We start from the raw sequence: 22,311 nt of genomic DNA, 5'->3' as shown, positions 1-22,311 counted from the left end.
TGTAGAGAGGTCACTCCCAGCAACAAGGCCAATTCAGAGACTTGATGTTCAACGGGGAAAGAAGGCATCGGCAGTGACTAGAGTGCAGGGAAAGGACTTGAGATCTTTTGGGAGGTAGAATCGAAGTGCTTGATGCCTGGGTATGGAGGGAGAAGTGAAAAGGGACACAGAATGGCTGCTAGGGTCCCAGCTCGGATGACTGGGTAGATAGCAGTGACTTTTTCCTAGAGAATGCAGGAGGAGAAACAGCTTTGAGGAAGAAGAGCATCTTCCCCTGTTAAGTGGAACATCCAGAAGGAGCTCTCTGGTGGAAAGCTGGATATATGTCTCTTTTGACTAAGTCTGTTTTGTGATATCCCAACTTACATTTTCAAAAATAACACACATTTTAAACCAAAAAGAAAAGTGAGGAAATCTCCTAAAGTTGACACACTAAGAATATAACATTTCTTAGTGAGTATTTTGCTAGAACAACCTGGAATCTATAGTTTTCATAAATGAAGCATTTTATATAAAATACTGTTGTTTTTTTTTAATTTATTTTTTATTGGTGTTCAATTTACTAACATACAGAATAACCCCCAGTGCCCGTCACCCATTCACTCCCACCCCCCGCCCTCCTCCCCTTCTACCACCCCTAGTTCGTTTCCCAGAGTTAGCAGTCTTTACGTTCTGTCTCCCTTTCTGATATTTCCCACACATTTCTTCCCCCTTCCCTTATATTCCCTTTCACTATTATTTATATTCCCCAAATGAATGAGAACATATAATGTTTGTCCTTCTCCGACTGACTTACTTCACTCAGCATAATACCCGCCAGTTCCATCCACGTTGAAGCAAATGGTGGGTATTTGTCATTTCTAATGGCTGAGGAATATTCCATTGTATACATAAACCACATCTTCTTTATCCATTCATCTTTCGTTGGACACCGAGGCTCCTTCCACAGTTTGGCTATCGTGGCCATTGCTGCTATAAACATCGGGGTGCAGGTGTCCCGGAGTTTCATTGCATTTGTATCTTTGGGGTAAATCCCCAACAGTGCAATTGCTGGGTAGGGCAGGTCTATTTTTAACTGTTTGAGGAACCTCCACACAGTTTTCCAGAGTGGCTGCACCAGTTCACATTCCCACCCACAGTGTAAGAGGGTTCCCCTTTCTCCGCATCCTCTCCAACATTTGTGATTTCCTGCCTTGTTAATTTTCCCCATTCTCACTGGTGTGAGGTGGTATCTCATTGTGGTTTTGATTTGTATTTCCCTGATGGCAAGTGATGCAGAGCATTTCCTCATATGCATGTTGGCCATGTCTATGTCTTCCTCTGTGAGATTTCTGTTCATGTCTTTTGCCCATTTCATGATTGGATTGTTTGTTTCTTTGGTTATATAAAATACTGTTAAGTGAAAAAAACATTTACAGTTGTGTTGTCTTTAGAATATATAGAAAAATTGTCTTGAGAAGATGTGTATGATTAAAAAGCCTTAAAAAGATTTTTTAAAAAGAAAGACTGGAGAATAGAGAAATTTAAGTGGCATTTAAGTGAAGCCTGAAAAGGTGCACAGTCAATTCAAAGGATCTGAGTATTAGGAATAGCTGGTCCATCAAGTGAGTCCCGTGGGGGGGTGAGAGGGGTGTCACATCGGCCTCTCATTACATGGCTGCACATAGAACAGTGCCTGGCCAGTAGGCGCACAATAAGAGTCAAGTGTGGGAAAGCTACAAATGCCATTGCCTATGGCAACTGGGTGATTGGGGATGTGTGTGAGCCAGCCAGCAGGCAGTGAGTAAAGAAGTGAATAGGAGGTGAGAAAAGGAAGACCAGAACTGAGAGCTTCTCTTCCCAAACATTTGACTGAGAAGAGAGATGCAGTAGAAGTTAGAGGGAGATGTATGGTTAAGGGCTTTTTTTTTAAATGCAAAAAAAAAAAAAAAAAAGTGAGTCTATATGTTAAAGTTCATATGTTATATATTATGTGAAGAAAAAAAGTTGGAAGTTAAAGACGATGAGAGAATTCAAGGAGGAAGGTCGCCAAGAAGGCAGAAGTGGATGTACTCCAGAGCCAGGATAGATTCGTTTTGGACTGATAGGAAAGCAAGGAAGAAGGAAGGATCCATGTGGCCACACAGACATTTCTGATAAAGGAGAGGCTTAGGAAGAGCTCAGCTAGGGACCTCTACGTTTATCTATTTTAATAAGCTTCTATTTGGAAAGCTCCTCTGGGAAAGAGAGGACAATGTGTAGAGAAGTCAACCCTTCCTAAAAGCTCAATATGCATATTTTCAAAAAGTAGGTATCTCCCCTCAAAGGTGGGTAAAAAAAGATTTGACCAAAAACCAAGAAGTTCTAGTATAAACAGCTATGTCACAAAGATAGATAAGGCTGATTATTTTCCCCAAATAGATGAAATCACAACAACTCTGAGGTGCAAGTAAAAACAAAATTAAGAAGAAAAGGACATGGGACGCCTGGGTGGCTCAGTGGTTGCGTGTCTGCCTTTGGCTCAGGGTGTGGTCCCAGGGTCCTGGGATTGAGTCCTGCATTGCACTCCCTGCATGGAGCCTGCTTCTCCCTCTGCCTATGTCTCTGCTCTCTCTGTGTCTCTCATGAATAAATAAAATTTTAAAATCTTTTTAAAAATGACATGTGGGCAGCCCCGGTGGCTCAGCGGTTTAGCACTAGCTTCGGCCTGGAGTGTGATCCTGGAGACCGGGATTGAGTCCCATGTCGGGCTCCCGGCATGGAGGCTGTTTCTCCCTCTGCCTGTGTCTCTGCCTCTCTCCCTCTCTCTCCTTCTCTCTCTCTCTCTCTCTGTCTCTCTCTGATGAATAAATAAATAAAATCTAAAAAAAAAAAAAGACATGTAATTGCAAAAACGTGTATTTTACAAACCTTTTAACCACATAAGGTACCCAAAAAAGAACCAGAGGGAGGACTGTTTTCTTTTATTAGAATGGCAGAAAGAAAAGGTAACCTCAAAAATCAGGGAAGCAGGCATACTCGAAACTAATGTAACATTGTGTGTCAACTGCCTCGAAAAAAAAGATAAAAATCCAAAAATCAGAGAAGCAGGGATGATTCATGCTTAATAGTTTAAAAGATATAAATAAAGTTTGGGGACAAAAATAGGCAATAAATTGAAATGTGGGAAACCACAGTAGGATGGTAAAGAATTCAGTAAAGTCAGGTTTCAGTGAACAACATCTTGTTAAATCCTAAGTGACTACATTCCAAGATAATAATAATGTCTGAAGTTCTAGGAATGTCGTGAGATGCCATTTTATTTTTGTTTTTTTAAAGATTTATTTATTTTAGAGAGAGAGAGAGCACACGTGAACATGCGGTGGGGATGGGCAAGAGAGAATCCTAAGCAGACTCTGTGCTGAGCGTGGAGCCTGACTTGGACTCGATCCCACAACCCCAAGCTTAAAACAAGAGTTGGATACTCAGCTTAAAACAAAATCGTGACCCCAGCTTAAAACAAGAGTTGGATACTCAGCTGACTGCATCACTGAGGGGCCCCATGGGATCCTATTTTGGAAGATTCTTGTAGAATTGAGACAATGCCTAAGATTATATTATAAAATAGTGCCTGCGTTTAATGATAGACACACATCAAAATAGATTAGCATGACCTTGAAAATGAAAGAATTTTAAGCCTGCTAAGAAAATATTGGAAAGCGTTGTTAAAAAATGGATTTTAAGATATTTTGTTTGAAGAGGACATTGGAGGGCATTAAAAACAAACTCTATCCTCCAATGACAGAGCAAAGGGAAGCAAAGAGTAGTAATGTGATTTGAAATATGCAAGAGTTTGATTCTGTGATAGAACCTGAGACCTTGGGGATCCCTGGGTGGCACAGCGGTTTAGCGCCTGCCTTTGGCCCAGGGCGCGATCCTGGAGACCCGGGATCGAATCCCACATCGGGCTCCCGGTGCATGGAGCCTGCTTCTCCCTCTGCCTGTGTCTCTGCCTCTCTCTCTCTCTGTGTGACTATCATAAATAAATAAAAAATTAAAAAAAAAAAAAAAAGAACCTGAGACCTTGCATATACCTACTGATGGCTCAATAGCCCCAGGGAGGACTTTTTTTTAAGATTTTTTAAAAGACCTTATTTATTTATTTATGAGAGAGAGAGAGGCAGAGACATAGGCAGAGGAGAAGCAGGCTCCTCGCAGGCAGCCTGATGTGGGACTCGATCCTGGAACCCCCGGATCATGCTCTGAACCAAAGACAGACACTTAACTGCTGAGCCACCCAGGTGTCCTGACTTTTTAAAATTTTATTTTATTTATTTATTTGAGAGAGAAAGAGTGAGAGAGCACAAGCAGGGGGAACGGCAGAGGGAGAAGAAGCATGAAGCAAGGAGCTCCATGTGGAGCTCAACCCCAGGATCCCAAGATCATGACCTGAGCTGAAAGCAGATGCTTAACCAACTGAGCAATGCAGGCACCCCAGGAGGGCTTTGTAATTAGAGTTTTACATGAGTTTTAAACTCATATTTTAATTCAATACCTGTTCAATAGGTAAGCCGTTACCACAGGCCACACACTTTTTAGGTGCTGAAGATGTTGTTTTGATCAAAACAAACAAGGTTCTCATGAAATTTCTCTTCCAATAAGGTAGTCAACAGGTAGCGTTGTCCATCACACCTCAAATCCATGGCCCAGAATGACTATTAAATCTTCATTGCAGACATCAGGGTAGAGGAAGGGTACGGAGATTTTCAAGAAGATGCACATAGCATAGAACTTACATATCATTGACTTAAAGCTTAGTCAAATGGCCCCATGTAGCTGCAAGAAAGGCTCAGAAAAATGTAATCATATAGCTGAGTAACTAATGCAGAGGGGATAACTGGGTATTCAATGGTAACCAGAACTCTATGCTATAATCTATAAGGACAGATTAGAGAAGTTTCAGCCTAAAGCAAGAGGGATCATGATAAAATTTCACATCCTTTTGCAAGCATATATGAAAACTTATACAGAGAGTTCTGTAATGATCTTTTCTTAAGCTAAGAAGACAGAAAAAGTGGAGAGGCTTAAACTATAGAATAAAACTAGCTTAAATGCAAGAAAGATTTTATGGCAGTCAGGTGATTAGGATTATATATTATAAGTGTGTTGTGACTGACTGGATTCCACCTCAAGTATCCTAACTAGTCGTATAGAATAGAATAGGATTTTGTGTGTAATGCATTTTTTTTTTTTTGGGCAGAGAGTCTACCCTTATCACCATATTCTCAATAGCATATGTGAACAAAAATGTTAAGAATTATTACTGTATCTGATTTGATGTGGAACAATCTTTTTCATTCCTGACTTTAGAAAATTATAATCAGCATTTTTTAGTGAAGTGGAGCATTTGATAGCGCTGGTATTCATATTTAAGTAAAGTATCCAGTGCCTTTCCCATCTGTCTCTTTCAGAGACACTCAGGGGCCCCATGAGTGGGGCCTCTACACCCTCTAAACTACACCCTCTAAACTATTCTCCTACCTTCTCTCTTCTCACAGCATGCAGATTTCTTTCTGCCTGGTGAGCCACTTGAGAATGTTAATTTATTTGAAATGATGCTCTGGAAAAAAATTTTAAAAGATGTTAGTTCACCATACTGTTAGGACACTTAGTGTTTATTGGACAAGTCAGTGCTGGCCCCAAATGTCCACTGTTGATTACAACTCCACAAACAGCAAGGCACTTTCTAGGACAAATTCTAGGAAGGGCCTATGGTTTTAAGAGCCCAGGACTTTGTTTTTGCCTTTCTGGAGACTTCTTTGCCACTTAATGGTCTGTTTGCTTCCAGTTGCATTTGTCTAAGTGCTATAGGAAATGTAAAATCTTAGCCCACAGCTATTCAGACTCCCGGTTTTCTACAGCAGATGCCAGCTTGACTCCCAGATCCCAAGGCTATAACCTCATTTAATCTGCACTTAACTAGTTTCAGGAAAGAGCTGCCCTCCACACTTGCCCCGGAAATAAAATCCCTGCCAAATCCACTTTAGAACTAGGTGAGTAGAAATAAATACATTAAATGCTTTCAGTTGTTTTTCCCCAATCCTACTGATGCTCTTTACCCCCACCTCCAAATTCCATGCCTTGCTTCTTCTATTGTTTCACTTGTGTGATATCTTGTTGCTTTTAAGATGTGTCCATTTTGGATGTGTCAGTTTTACTCTTAAAATGAAATCCTTGAAAAAAAAAAATGGAATCGTTGGCCAAATTGGCTTACTGAAGTTGAAACTTTTTCTTGCAATGATTTAAAGTGTTCCCCTCAGTGTCTTCTGGTAGCCTTTTTGACAGCAGCCTCCTGAAATCAAGCTGATATTAGAAACACTGTAGGAGGAGTCGTCTCATTAAACTTGACAGCAGGGAAAAGTTTAAAGAAGTCTTTGTAACCAAGTTTGTCCCCTAGAAACAGAGCTCATAGATTTTAGGGCAGGATCCCTTCCTCATGATGACTCTCTTGCCCTAGGGTGGAGACAAATCCATTTTTATCCTCACAGCATGGAGTCCATCTTGCACTGCCTCTAGAATTTTCCTATCAGAAGGGATTAGGGTAGCAAACTGGGAAGATGTAGGGACCAGGAAATTTATCTTAAGAGACGCGTTTGTAGAGAAAGTGCAGTTGAAAAAAGAAGAACGACAACAAAAAACGAACGATTTTGATTGCATTTGGTGGTGGTGGTGGTGGTGGTGGTGGTGGTGGGGTTGCTAGGACCTTGGCCCCTCTGGAAAAAAAAAAAAAAAAAGGTCTGGTTAAATAGTCAAAGCTTTGCTGGGAAAAAGGCAAAGAAAAAGTGACAGAACAGGAGCAGGAGCAGCTGAAGCCAGTGCCCAAGCACAGTCTACCCTGCTCTTTGTAGACACAGTGTTGGAGCTGCCCCACCTGGGCCATCTGGTAAACCTCTACTCATTCTCTGAGGCTTGTTTCAAGCAGAGCCCACTGCCAAGCTTTTTTGACTCCCTTAAAGCTGAAAAATTCTGCATCTTTCATGCCACAAATTCCTTCTGCAAACGTCTGCTATGATGCAGCCTGGTATCACATTGGATAATTGCTTACTTGTTTGAACACCCCCCCCCCCAATTAAACTAGGCATTCCCCCTAGGACAGAGCTATTTTATTCAGCTCTTGTATCCCCAGCGGTAAGTGTGTAATGCCTGGCTTGCAGCCGTCTCATAAACTTTTCTTGAATGAATGGATACATGAATGAAAAAGCTGAATTTGAGAGTACCAACAATGGCAACTCAAGAGCGATCATAACCATTCCTTAGTTTTCGGTACTCCCTAGTCCCTTTTGTGCCTCTACTTCTAGTTTCTGCTGTCTGATAGCATTTTCTTTGAAAACAACAGCGATTTTGTAATACCCTCTAATGTGTGGGAGAGGAAAGCAGCCAGGACCCAGCGAGGACTGCACATCCCTGCTCCAGGACCACAGTGGCCTCACCTGCAGCGAATCTAAAAGCCGGAGCTGGCCAGGATGGCTCACCTGGGGCCCTAGGTCTGGAGCAGCAGTTCTGGCTGTCAGCTGGGCTCCCCGAGCCTCTGCACGTCGTGACTCCTGAGGCCGGAGGGCCCTGCAGCTTCCTCACTCGAGTCAGGTGCCTGGCCTGCCCAGGCCGGGATGTCTGGGACTGGTTGCTATCCCTCACAGCACAGTGGTCTCAGAGTAGTCAGATTTCTGATTGGACACGAATATAAAATCCCAGTGAGTTTCACTTTCCCCGTAAACACTATTTAATACAAAAATCTAAGGGAGGAAGGGAGGGGGGTGATGAGCAACATTGCTTCAATTAAAACAACTCCACCTCCCCCCCCAAAAAAATAAAAATTAAAAATAAAACAACTCCACCCCACCCCAAAGCTGGTTCCTTCACTGTTACGAAGTTTGTCCAGATCATCACCTTACAAGTGGATCACTTTAAATTTACTGTAACCAAATCTAAGTCTTCTGCATTACCTGGCATTTAAGCAATCCCTTTCCTCCCTTGCTCCCTGAGCGTTTTAGTAGTTAGAAAGAACGCAGAGTTCTGCAAGTGTTCTCAGAAACAAATTTGCCATCCGCTACGTGCATTTTGTGATGTTTCGAATTGTATGTTTGAAGCCAGCATTTACATTAAATAAAACTTAGAAGCAATAGGAGAAATCTCCTAAAGTCTCCATCCTAAGAACATTCACACTTTCCCAGGGATTACTTCGGTAGAGCCACTTAGTATCTATGGTTTCAGCAAATGAAGTGTCCAGTGTAAAATGAAACCATCACATGAAAGCAAGACTTTAAATATTACTCTCATTGCTATGGTTAACCAGTAATTTCCCTGTGAATGTGTACTGGGAAGTGCTTTACCTGTGTGAACTAATATACCCACAAAAATCTCAGGATGTGGTGATATGAAAGCCCCTCAGGGCAATGCTCCACACGAAACCGTTGACCCCTCTGGTCTCATTACGTAAGGATTTTCCCTTCTCCTGGGAAGTAGGTGGAGGGAAGATGCTGTTTGCTGTTGCCTGTTCCTGAAGCCAGGTATGCCAAGGTCTGTGTGCCCTTCCCCAGAAGTATCAGGGCAAGAGCCTGCCACATCTGTAAACTCTGCTTAGCACTCTGTTGAGTAGAAATCATGCTTTGCTGGCATTTTATGTTTCTATTAAAAAATAAGGAGATGCTTGCCCTCAGAGTCCTCGCTGAGGTAAGAAGGCTGATGAGTTAGCAATTGTGATTAGGTGTCTTTAGAGGAGAAAGAAACAGGGTCCAAAAAATACACCTTTCCCTATGGGTATCCTTACAGGTGCTTGACTAGAGGCAGAACAATCATAGAGTGAACAATGGTGGTTCTGAGGTTCAGCATAGTTTGGATAATTAATTATAATTAAGTGGTAATTAATAATAATTTACATAATGGCAGGTTCCCTACCTTCCGGCTGTCGGCTGGAAGCAGTAACACATTGAGCCATAAGGCAACGGGGAAATTGCTAATACTTATCCCATCTTTATTAAAATTGCTGATATTTTGTTCATTATAGATTTTTTACATAATTTTATTTTCCAAAACATCCCATTTATTTATTATTATCTTGATTACTGAGCATTTGTACCCCCTTTCACAGGGCTCCTATGGCAAGTGCCTCACTCACCGGTCCTCAGGCCAGGTCTTAAGCCCAGAAATAACGGGTGGGGGTATCTGATACTGCTTGGCCTGCCCTGGAGAGGGAAGAGAGGGACAGCTAAACCCTTAGACTGGTCTCTGATCCTTGGTGTCTTAAAATTTCCAAATCACCGAGATAAGAATAATCAAATTCTAGTCAGGGATGAAAGACAGCTCAGATCTCCTGTGTACCACTCTTACCGCATTTTACAAATGAGAAACAGAGGGGATCCCTGGATGGCTCAGTGGTTTAGTGCCTGCCTTTGGCCCAGGGTGTGGTCCTGGAGTGTCGGGATCGAGTCCCACATCAGGCTCCCTGCATGGAGCCTGCTTCTCCCTCTGCCTGTGTCTCTGCCTCTCTCTCTGTGTGTCTCTCATTAATAAACAAAATCTTTAAAACAAACAAAAAGCAAATGAGAAACAGAGACTCGTGCATGTGACAGACATGCATGAGATGATGACAAATGTAGAAAGTGGCAAAGGGAGGACTTGAATCCATACCGGGTCAACTCCGTAGCCTGTGCTCCAAGAGACTACCCTCTCACTATGTCCCTACAAAAATGATTAATGATGTATTTTTTTTTTCTCTTAGTAGCCTGCTGAAAGTCATGACAAAGTATCTTCTGTTAACTTTTAATAACTTTTTTCCTGGTACAAAAGTAATATATATTCATTGAAGGGAAATAAAATACACAGAAATGAGAGAAATCAAAATAAATAAAAATCCTACACCAAGAACCACCCACTACTAGCATTTTGTTGCACCTCCAAGTTTTTAAAATTTTTTAAATATAAATTTTAACTTTTTAAAGATTTTATTTATTTATTCATGAGAGAGAGAGAGAGAGTCAGAGATACAGGGAGAGGGAGAAGCAGGTTCCCTACAGGGAGTCTGATGCAGGACTCGATCCCAGGACCCCGGGATCATGACCTGAGCCGAAGGTAGACGTTCAACCACTGAGCCACCCAGGTGCCCCTCCAAGTTTTATTTTAATAAAGATAAATTATATGCATACGATTTAAAAAGAAAATGATGCTACACAGTTGTTTTTAACATGCTTTCTTAACAGTATACCATGAGCGTCTTTTTCTGTCGCTGCTTTTTTTTGCAGAGTAATTTGCAATAGCTTCATAATATGCATTCACTGGTTCATGAATATTTATTGAGGGCCTGCTACTCTCCAGGCAGCAACTAAGCAGGCACTGGAGATGAGTCAGTTAACAAAACAAAGAATTTGTCCCTCTAGGGTTGACATTTAAATAGAGGGAAATCTTTGAAAAATGAATGAGTAAATGTGTGTCAGTTAATAGGGACTCTATTTTGAATGTTGTCTGGGAGGCTTCCATGATAGGAAGTTGTTTGGGGCTGAACCCTATCCCCCTCTCATTCACATGCTGAAGTCTAAACCCCACTCCCTCAAAATGTGACTGTATTTGGAGATAGTGTCTTTAGAGAGGTAGTAAGTTAAAATTAGATCATTAGGGTGAACAGGAATCCAAATGACTGGTGCCCTTTATTGGACAGGGAGGGAAGACGGTGTGAACACGTGGGGAGAAGACAGTCCTCTAGAAACCAAGGAGGGGGACATGGAACTGATTTTTCCCCCCATGGCCCTCAGGGAAAATCAATCCTGTCAGCACCTTCTTGGACTTCCAGCCTCTAGAACTGTGAGAAATTAGTTTCTGTTATTCAAGTCACCCGGCTGGGTGCTTTGTGACGGCAGCCCTAGCAGACTAACGGAGCAGAGACGTCCAAGTACAGGGAGGGGGTGCAAGTCCTGCTGTATCTGGGCAAGTGAGTGCCAACGCCCCGCAATGGAGCTTGTTTGCTTTGTCTAGAGGAAAGGGGCCAGGTACTCGGGAAGGGTAACTGAGGGGAGGATGGAAGGAGGTGAGGTTAGAAGAGGAAGCAGGGGACTGTTAAGTCCTAAAGCCCCCTGCAGGCCTCGGAAAGGAGGAAGCCTCTGGAGAACCATCGGACCTGACATACTTTAACAAAGGTCCTTGACCCAGTGAGGACCCCAAAAAGTTTGTAACCTTCTCATCAGTAGATGAACTCACGTAGCAGTGAGTGGTAAAGGTCTGCAGTGAGAGGCAGGGGCAGGGGCTTCAGGGCCACTGGCCCAGGGTCCTAAGCCCTCTTGGTACCTCCACCGTCCCACTCCGCCATCCTACTCCCCCATCTGAGAAACTGGATAAATCTCCATTTTGAACCAGCCTCAGACTTTTTCCATGAGTCCCCTTCCACAGGATCAATGAGGAAGACCTCTTTCCCCAGGCTAAGGCCTTCTGGTTGCTATTCCTTCCTCTCCCTTACCTCTTTCCCATTTGCCCTATCTTACACCTGGGTTCCCAATCCTCGGACTCCCTCTACCCCAACTTAAGCCTTTCTAGTTCACTGGCACCAACTGCCATCTGCTGGAATTACATCTTACTCTTACTCTTCTCCTCCCACAACCACCCTCCCCTTTCCCTCAGGCTTGGCATCCCCCAGGGAGCAGAGAAATGGAAGTCTTATCCGTTATCTGCAAGTGAAATTTCAGGGAAGGAGGCATATGGGACTGAGATCATGGCTACTCTGCCCACTTAGAAGCCTTCTACCTTCTGCCAAATCAGAGGTACCAGCCACAGGGACAGTAACCAGCTCAGGCTTGAACCAAACTTTGACCAGTGTGCCCCTCTAGGGAAGCCTCGGTTAGTTTCCAGACTCCTCTTATGTTCCTGAGAGGTCCTCTCTCGTGGGAAGAGCCCTCACCAGTAGCTTCTTTTAAGAATGTACGTATGTTTGCCTCCAGCTTAAGCCACAACAGACACCCTCCCACCCCACCCCCCTGCCCCAGCCCCCATCCAGGGCCTATTGACTCTATCAATATACGCTTCATCTGCTCTGGCTACATTTTGACTGTCATGAAATTAAGAGATCAAACTGGTTCTCTTCCTCCAGAGCAATAAAACACATAGAACTGGGGAAAAAACAAATAGATGCCATTAGTAAGGATGCCAGTTCAGCCCCAGATTCTTGGGCTGATCTGTTCACTTGACCACAGCGGAGAGTTGACATTATAAAGACAGGCAGCTGGATATTGCCAAGTGCAAACACCCCAGGCTTAAGAAGGGGAACACCAGGAGGGTCACTGGTCTGGGTCCTCACTGTCACACAGGGCCTCAATGCCACTAGGTTATACCTATATGTACAGAGAAGCATTGGTCTAAGAAGGGAATATTATTTTCTCCCAACTTAACTCTGTGTCTCATTACCGGGCCACATCTGTCCTGAATGATGAACCAGTATTTTTAATGAATCCTCTAATAATTCCCTTAATCGTCTTGGGAATAGCATAATTGCATTAAACTGAATGTGTGTGGGTGTGCATTTGTGGGTTGAAATTGTTTACTTCTTAGATACTGACATTTAAAATGCACCACCAATGCTGTAACCCTATTTTGGCATGTCTTTTTCTTCTTTGTCTTCTTTTTGTTCTGTTTTGGTTTGCTTTGCTTTAATATGGAGGTTGCCTGTGCCTCTCTTGACCTCTGAAAGGCCATATGAAAACCTGAAACCGAGGCAAGGTGACAAAGTCTGGTCATTCGGCAGTCGGGCCTCCTCATGTTACTTCTTTACTTAGAAAAATAAAATGTTGTTGCAGAAGATCCAGGGTCACCAATGTTCTTCCCAGGCCAGCCAGTTTCTGAATTCTTAGATTTTTTGTTGTTGTTGTTGTTGTTTAATTCAGCTGGCAGGGAATTTCCTAGACTGGAAATATCTAAGCAAGACCAAAAAAAAAAAAAAAAAAAAATCTCAAGTGTGAATCCACATCTTCCAGGTTGAGAACCATATGTGCCTCTGGGATGAACTGAGAGCAAGGGAGCTGATTTTCACCCTCCACGATAATCTCAAAATCAGAGAGAAGGTGAGTAGAAAGTTACACAGGTTACCCTGGGTATCTTACCAGATTTTCATTCCTCTTTTCTTGAGCAAAGTAGCAAAGTGCCTCGTGTACTCTGTTACGAATGCTCATAAAACTATAGTTAAATCCTTGTAACTCCCAGACAGGCATGTACCTCTGTGTTTAGAGGACAAACGACAGCACAAAACTTTTAAGCAACACTTGTACTTCATAATAATACTGTCATCTTGGGTTTGAGGGATCATGCATGATACTATCTGTATGTAGTTTTAAATTCCCCAGTGATGCCAAATATATTTGTGTCAACAGACACTGTTCCAAAATGCCGGAGTTCAATTTAGCTAAATACCAGGGGACTGACTCAAATTACTTTGAAGGAAAAAAAATATATCCTTAACTCAGATGGCAAAACGTTGAAAACTTAGAAAAATCTGTGTTACAAAAAGTTGGAAAGTAGTAAAGTAAGACATTTCCATAAAGGCTAATATATTTTGTATTTTCTTTAGGTATATTATTGCCACCCTTTTCACTTCCACATGTGGAAATGCGTTTTAACCGACTCATGATAGCATCTAATTATTTGCTCTTAACACATCATTGTTGCTAGAAATGTAGAAGTTCGTCTTATATTACGGAACTGTTCAATATAGTGCAATACCAATAATCGTAGTAATAATAATCACCAATGTAATATCTAATACTAAAGTACTTCATATGAGCTAGAAGCTTTGCTACTTAAGCACTTTTACGGATTGTTTTATATAAACCTACTAAAACTTCATGAGATGGGTAAAGTAATTTGCTAATTCTTATTCCAGTGAATGGCTAAGATTTCTCTTGAGAGTTTCCTGTGTGCCAGGCACTGTATATGTATTAACTCACTCATTGCTCACAACCCTCCACAAAGCAGGTGCTCTCATTATTCCCATTTAAGGTACAGAATTGAAGCAGCCCGCCAAAGGCCACATAGTTGTATGTGACATCGCCAACACTCAAACTCAATCTGTCTGAGTCTAAGCTTAATCTCTTCCTTACTAAGCAGCTGCTCAACACAAATTGCATTTTCTTTGAAGCTTTTGTGCACCAGGCACTGTAGCAAATGATCTTCATGTGTTAATTATTCCTCCTTGAGGAGCTTATTGTGTTCCCATGTTTCAAATGAGAACCATAAGGCACAGGCCACTTATGCAGGGTTGAAAACCTGGTCTGGCCTGACTCCTGAGCTCATTTGCTTTCCGTTTTGTTGCACAGGAAAAGGTGGTATGGCTTCTAAAGATGCATGGTGACTCTAAGGGAAACGTATACGCATTGTGGGAGTCCAATAGATCAGGTCCTGAAGTAGGAGAAACACTCCATAAGCACAGCGTGCTGTACATTAGACTCACAGGAGTGGAGACCGAATGACACCCTCTCCCTGTGTCACCCTGCACCTTCCGAGGTGTTGGCCCAAGAAACAGAGAGTGAAGAAGGGCACGTGAGGCTGCCATCTTCAGAAACCAGCCCTAGAAGGCCTCCCAGCAGTCTTGTGGCACATCCGACTTACGCACTTGCCCAGGTTGGTTGACATAAGGTCCGAATCTGTCCTCACTGGTCCTGATTCCACATTTTTTAAAAGTCATTTGTGTAGTGTAGGTCAGTGGTTTGAAAGGTTCAAGTGACAGGCAAGCAGTTGGAAGCACCAGAGAAACCATTCTTGCAGACTGAAAACCAGCTTGTATTTTTCCTGTTATTCATTTTGAGTTTCCTCTTCCTTACCATTGAACATTGTTTAAGGAATTATTGAAGTACTAAGAGTCATTTCTGTTTTCTTAAATTACTTTTTGACATACATTCCTAGCCTCAGCTATTGACAGCAACCTTTTGAAAATTTTGGCAATGGTGCCACCCCCGGTGTGCGCACCTCGCAAAAGATATTTCTCCTGAAAAAGAGATGTTTCATTTTCCTGAACTGTATACACCATTGTCCCTTTTCTTTGTTTCTTCAGAAATGAGTATTTTCACACTATCATCCACTGTCATTTCCTCTTTCTGCAGTCATCTTGGCTTTTTGTATTTTATCTATACATACAGACATTTACATAATCACAGTTTGACTCAAAATGCTTCAGTCCTTAATCAGGGCTCACTGGGAATTGGGGGCCTCTAGGATTATTTCATGCGCAAGTGCATAACCACAGGCACTACCTCCCCCCAGTTACAGCGCTGTGCTAGAAGCGCCAAACACTGGAGCAGAGAATACAACAAGAGAAATTTCCTACCCTTTCCCCCCCACTTTATCTACAGCCCTTTACCTTATTTCCAGATTTTAGCATTGTGATTTTTAAATTCTTTCTCTGCTATTGCAGAGCCTGCACAAATAAATAAAACAGTGTATCTATCTATGTGCATAAGACAGAAAATCAGTTGCTGGCCTATTTGAAATAGGTTCCATTTATTATTATTATTTTTTAACTTAGGTTTTCTGGAAAATTGTTGCTGTGGGGTAAATTTGGTTAATTTGCTCAAGGGTTAGTGTTGCTTCTCTTATTTGAAATATGTCATAAAGAGCTGGAGTTTGTAAACTTGGCCCTGAGTGGTGTATGTTTTGGTTGAATAGACATTTGGTAAGCTAACATAGTTTTTGAATGTAGCTCCAAAAGTTGTCATCAAATCCTAGAATTATAATAGGAAGAAAGTCTGGGAAGGAGGTCATATAACCCACATTTCTGGTTTAACTCAGGCATATTCTAAAGATCAAACGGATTAAACCAGCACTCACCTTTCCATCTAACCAGTAAACTTGTTTTGCAAAATTTTTGAGTGCCCCACAAAAATTCTAATTAGAGTTTTCTCTTTGCTGGCTTAGATCCTAAAAGCTGAACACAGAAGGTAACTGAATTTCCTCATGCTTCCTTTTTCCTGCTCTTTCCCTTTTATATACACACATACACACACCAGCATGCATGAGTGCACACCAAATTTTCTACAGTGCATATGATGATTCTGGCAATCAAAAGAAAAAGAAACACACAATATAAGTGTATAGAGAAAGGTTATATGGTAAATAGCAGGTACTTAATAAATTTGTTGAAGTGAAATAGAATATATTTGAAAATATAAATTGTAAAAGATGAAAGCTTGTTCCTTTTTTTTTTTCTTAAGTAATCTCTACACCCAATATGGGACTTGAACTTAAAACCTCGAAATCGAAAAAATAATAAAATAAAATAAAACCTCGAAATCAAGAGTCACATGCTTTTTGGACTGGGCAGCCAGTCCCTTGATTGTCCCTTGATTTCAAAATCATACATACATACAGGCCTCAGGACATAGTCAACTCCATAATCAAAGATTTATGCATAGATATTATTGCGGAGTTAGAACAATGAAAACATAGAAGCAATGTAAGTAGGCAATTATAAGATAATTATGAAATAAATGGCATATCCATGAAGATATTTTTTATTTTAGAGAGAGTCGGTGGGGGGAGGGGCAAAGGGAGAGGGAGAGAGAGAACCTCAAGCAGTCTCCTCCTTCAGAGCAGAGCCCCATGCGGGACTTGATCTCATGACCCTGAGATCATGACCTGAGCTGAAATCAAAGAGCCGGATGCTTAATGCCGGAGCCACCCAGCCCCCCTCCCGTCCATGAGGAAATATTATGCAACCATGTAAACTATACTCAGAACACATTTAAGAACATGGAGAAATAAATGCCTATGACATAATGTTAAAATTTATAAAATAAAAGGAATACAAATTTTATTTCAGTATATGTTGAGCTCAGTAAGGATATACTGAATAGAAGCAGAGCTGGAAGGGAATATGTTAAAATGTTAATAGTGTTTCAGGGTAGTGAGACTATTTCTGCTTCTTTTTCATATTTCACAATGTGTCCCAAATAATGAAGACATATTATTTTTATAATTAGAAAAAAGCGAAAAACTAGGAAACATTTCTATGGATGAAATTTATTTATAGAGGAGCTCAAAATCAGTGAAAAATTTATACATTTATGATATAAGCTAAACCCATCAGGTGGTTTTAAATATAATCCTATGAGAGTCACATAATCCAGTTTCCATAATCCCCGCAGGTAATCTCTTCCAAAGTATAATGATCAAAAAATGTCAAGCTTATCTTCAACTTTTTGGTTTCAGTTTCAATCCATCACGAATTAGTTTAGTGACTTTATAGGAATACGTGCATGCGCTGTCGAATTCTAACATCTTTCTTTTTTTGTTGTTGTTGTTTTTTTTTTTTTTTTCTAACATCTTTCTTTTACTAAGCAACTCATCATACCATCTTTTCCTCCATGTGTTTTCTTATTTGATAATCTCTGGATTGTTTTATTGTATCACTCTATTATCTCAAGTTCTTGGGGTGCTAATTCTCCCATTTACTGTCTCCCAGCTCCCTCCCGTTGGATCATTTCCTCATGGAGGCTGTAATTTTTCATTGTGAGCCTATCTTTAGCAACGTGTGTTGTTCCTTTTGATGTTCCATGTGCCTTGAGTTATAGAAGTGCCCTTGAAGAGAGATCTTGCATTTGCTTCTCCATGGCTCTCTGGGATTCCATCCCATTCAGGACCCATTTTTATACTAATTTCTGGGCTTGGGAGTCTCATATACCATGTGGACAGTATAAATTCAGATCTTATACTTTTGCGTGGGATTTTCCATTTCTCAAAGGAGACTCCTTCCTACCCACAAAGTGCCCAGGGCATAAGCTTTCTATGGACTTGGGGTACAGTGTGGGTAACATTCTTTTCATAGAAGGGTCAGCCCTCCCTGGGCTCTGCCCTAAAGCAGATATCTTAGTTCCAGGTCCCTACCTGGGGTGAACTCTCAGTCACACACGGGCTTCTGTCCTCATAAGGACAGTACTAAAACGGCAGCCCATGGCCATGAGGACGTATGTCTGGGTACAGTGTCCCTAGGACTTACTCACTATCATCACCCACACCTATTGCTCTCGTTTTGAGTTCCATCTTTTATTCTGACACCAGGGTGTTTTCTTTTCTTTTTTTAAGATTTTATTTATTTATTCATGAGAGACACAGAGAGAGGTAGAGACATAGGCAGAGGGAGAAGCAGGCTCCTCCTCACAGGGAGCCCGATGTGGGACTCGGTCCCACGACCACGGGATCACAATCTGAGCCAAAGACAGATAGATGCTCAACCACTGAGCCACCCAGGTGCCCCTGGCACCCAGGTGTTTTCTTTCAAAAGCTATATATTCATTTTTAAGGCTATTGCATTTTATTCAGGAGCCCTGAGGTTTGAAGTGGGAAGAGTTGCCTCAGCTAAATTTTGAGTCCTCAAGAAGTGTTTGAGAGAAGAGCACCTCAGTCTGTGTTATTAGCACACCTGGTGTGTTGTCATTGCCTTTTGAGGAGAGTCACAAGAGATTAATCATTACTGACAGCTAGAGCTTCTAAGTTTTTCCAATTTTTCATATTTTAAAATAAATTCAAGTCTCCGGGCACCTGACTGGCTCAGTCGGTGAAGCATGTGACTCTTGATCGCAGGATCATGAGTACAAGCCCCATGTTGAGTGAGAGATCACTTAAAATAAATTAATTTAAAAAATAAATTCAAGGCTCATGCATGTATAACATCATCTTCATTTCCTGAAATTCTTCACTGGGTAGAAACGCTCTAAGAACATCATCCTCTATGTGTGTCAAGGTGGGGGAAGAAAGCTAAGAAGTTTCTCTGAATTGTATTCACCATCCTCTTAGGGTCATCTAAAGACATCTTCAACACTAAACCATTATCAAATTAATTCCTAAAAAGTAAACATCATGCCTCATAACAACAAGCAGAAAACTAAATTTACTTTCTGCATCTTTTCCAAGATTTTTCTTTTTCTTTTTTAAAAAAATATTTTATTTATTTATTCATGAGAGAGAGAGAGGCAGAGGGAGACGCAGGCTCCATGCAGGGAGCCCGATGTGGGACTCGATCCTGGGACTCCAGGATCACGCCCTGGGCCAAAGGCAGGCACTAAACCACTGAGCCACCCAGGGATCCCCCCCAAGATTTTTCTTACGATTAATTCCAAAGTATAGTTTTACCCAGATGAAACATAATTTACAAAGTATGTGGCTGTGGCTGCCCAGTTACCATAATAGGGAAATGAGAACCGGGCTTCTTCCCTCGTGAGTCAGGCCCTGAGCTGAGGCAGAGCCTGCGGGAGAAGGAAGCCCACCTTTATGGGGATCCCTCCCCTCGTGCCTCTTCTCCACCACAGCGATCACTCTCGCTCCTGAGATCTCCCGCATTTGCACCCACATCCTCACTGTGAAGAAAAACTCAACAGGTGGGGGTGGGGGGAACACTGGGTGCAGATTAGTATAACCCAGGGATAAGTGACCAATGAGTTCTGATTTTTATCTACATCAATACAATGAATTTTATTCAAATATATGACACTTTGACAGAGAGTAATGGTTTTGGGTGTTTTTTTTTTAAGATTTTATTTATTTATTTATTCATGAGAGACAGACAGACAGAGAGAGAGAGAGAGAGAGAGAGAAAGAGAGGCAGAGACACAGGCAGAGGGAGAAGCAGGCTCCATGCAGGAAGCCTGACAGGGACTCGATCCCGGGTCTCCAGGATCAGGCCCTGGGCAGAAGGCGGTGCTAAACAGCTAAGCCACCTAGGCTGCCTGAGAGTAATGGTTTTTAGAAAACATAAAATTTGTTTCTTGCTGGATAGAACAGCACCAAGATGTTTGTAAGCTCTTTTTGTCTGTTACCTGTCACCCCATTGGCTCGGTATTACTCATTTCACAGCAGAAGCTGTGGGGCCAGTGCTAAAGGCTCCCAGGTATCCGCTGGGCAAACCTGGGCCACCCAAGTTAGCATCGACCTGCGGCCTTCCCAGCCCCCCAGCTTCCCTTGGCAACCATGAGCTCCATTCAGTGCTTCTCTCCAAACTTTCTCTTCGCTCACGAGGTGGGTCTAATCCTCTCATTCTGATCGCTCTGCACCTCAGCTCCGCCACTACTAGAATTCCCACACATGTCACTGCCCTGCCACCATAAATCTTCCTCCTGTTATTCCTGAAATGAGTCCACATGGGCGTTCACAGGCGCCCACTGTGCATTTGTCACTTCAGCTTGTGTTGACCATTGGCCACAATCTTCTAAGTCATGACAGATGAACCAGTGTGATTCACGCAGGAATGGTAGAAATGACGGTGACAGATCTTCGGAAAGACAAACATGACTTGGTACCTCACTTGCAGTGGAAAAAGCTTCTGACATATAAAAGGCATCTGAATTTATGGGGTTGGCGTGGCTTCAAGGTAACTACTAATAGATGAGCTTTTTCTCACAGTGTGATAACAGCTTTATTACATGCTAGCCCTTGTCATTTACTGCTTCCACTGACTATAAACACTGAAAAGGCTATATTATGCCTTGACTGGCTGCCTTGGATTTGTGATTTATTTGATCAGAAATGTGTGCTCTAACCACAGCATTTTAATTTATGGTCATAGTTGGCTTGATTGTAAACTAAAAAAAAAAACATAACTAAGGAGCACGTAGGAAATGGAGCTGTTTCCCCAAATTAAAGCTTCTAACCTGCTGATTATTTCAGCCCCAAAAGCTGCTTGAGTTTTGATTTTCGCTCCATAACTTTATAAAAGTTATAGGGACAAGTCAAAAGGGCTAAGTAGGTAATTAAAAGGCCGTGAAGTCTCTTCATGTTGCTTCAGCCTGAAGAGCAGGACCGGTCCAGGGTCACACTTCTGTGTGTGAAGAGCAGGAAACAGCAGGGAGTGGAAAGGGCAGGGGCCTTGAGCAACAAGTCTATGGTACGAAGATGAACAGGGCTGTGCCAGCAACAGAGAGTAGTAGGCAGAGAGGAGGGAGGCCAGGCCTTCGGCTTTGCCCGGTGCCCGGGGAGCAGGAACAGTGGTACAGCATCGGTCCAAAGAAAACATGAGAAACGCAGATCTGCAAAGTCATGGCTGGTGTGTAATGTTGATAGGAATGGTCAGCAAGGTCATGGTGCCGTGGGGTGGCTGCTGTGTAATGCTGATAGGGATGGTCTGGGATCATCTGAGGATCCCAGAGGAGAGCAACTGAACCTGGCAGGAAAATAACTATGATTTCTTTGCAATACTTACTGGATATACTTGTCCTGGTTTTATTTTTTTATTTTTATTTTTTAAAGACTTTATTTATTTATTCATAGAGACACACACAGAGAGAGAGAGAGAGAGAGAGAGAGGCAGAGACACAGGCAGAGGGAGAAGCAGGTTCCATGCAGGGAGCCCGACGTGGGACTCGATCCAGGGTCTCTGGACTCGATCCAGGGTCTCCGGGATCACGCCCTGGGCTGCAGGCGGTGCTAAACCACTGCGCCACCGGGGCTGCCCACTTGTTCTGGTTTTAAATCTCCCCTACTTTTTTTTTTTGTTTCCTTTCAATCAAAAGATTGGTTGAAGCCTGAGACAATGACTTACGAGACTAGGTGGGAAATTCTGAGTTGGTACTTATGGGTCCTTGTTCAGAAAACTCATAAAAATCTCAAGTAGACCACAAGGTAGAAACATGAGGGGCAGTAACAAAGACAGAAGCAGAAAAATGGTGAGGAGGTCAAAAGATAAGACACGAAGGCCCTTCACATGATACTCAAACTTTTTTTTTTTTAAGATTTTATCCATTTAGGGATCCCTGGGTGGCGCAGCGGTTTAGTTCCTGCCTTTGGCCCAGGGCGCGATCTTGGAGACCCGGGATGGAGTCCCACATCGGGCTCCCGGTGCATGGAGCCTGCTTCTCCCTCTGCCTGTGTCTCTGCCTCTCTCTCTCTCTTTGTGTGACTATCACAAAAAAAAAAAAAAAAAAAAGGTAAAAAAAAAAAAGATTTTATCCATTAATTCATGAAAGATACACAGAGAGAGGCAGAGGGAGAAGCAGCTCCCCAAGGGGAGCCTGATGCAGGACTCAAGCCCAGGTACCCAGGATCATGCCCTGAGCCGAAGGCAGATGCTCAACCACTGAGCCACCCAGGTATCCCAGTACTCGAACTTTTTAAAATCTCACTATCCTCAAGTAATCCTCAAAAAACATAATTTGTTTTCTACTTAATATCTGACCAAGGGCTAGCAGTTCCCCATATAGAATTAATTTGATATGTCAACATGTCTGGGCTAAAGGATGCCCAGGTAGCTGGTAAATGTCCAGGAGGGCATCTCTGGAGGAGATGAGTATCTGATTCAGTAGACTGGGTAAAGGGGATCCACCCTCACTGGTGTGCGTGGGC

General features: G+C 42.3%; 1 long non-coding RNA gene across 1 annotated transcript in view; it reads right to left on the bottom strand.

Moving 5' to 3' along the window:
• Window positions 1-1,916: 1,916 nt before the first annotated feature.
• Window positions 1,917-22,311, bottom strand: part of LOC112656475 (uncharacterized) — a 69,161-nt gene continuing 48,766 nt past the window's right edge. The window contains exons 5-6 of the long non-coding RNA XR_003134328.3: window positions 7,491-7,682; window positions 1,917-6,731 (exon numbers count right to left, since the gene is read on the bottom strand). This is a non-coding gene — a long non-coding RNA (uncharacterized LOC112656475). The remainder of the gene's footprint in view (window positions 6,732-7,490; window positions 7,683-22,311) is intronic.

The sequence above is a fragment of the Canis lupus genome, chromosome 37 (genome assembly GCF_003254725.2).
Source record: "Canis lupus dingo isolate Sandy chromosome 37, ASM325472v2, whole genome shotgun sequence".
NCBI classification, from domain to species: Eukaryota; Metazoa; Chordata; class Mammalia; order Carnivora; family Canidae; genus Canis; species Canis lupus.
This window is presented reverse-complemented; position numbering and strand designations above follow the sequence as displayed.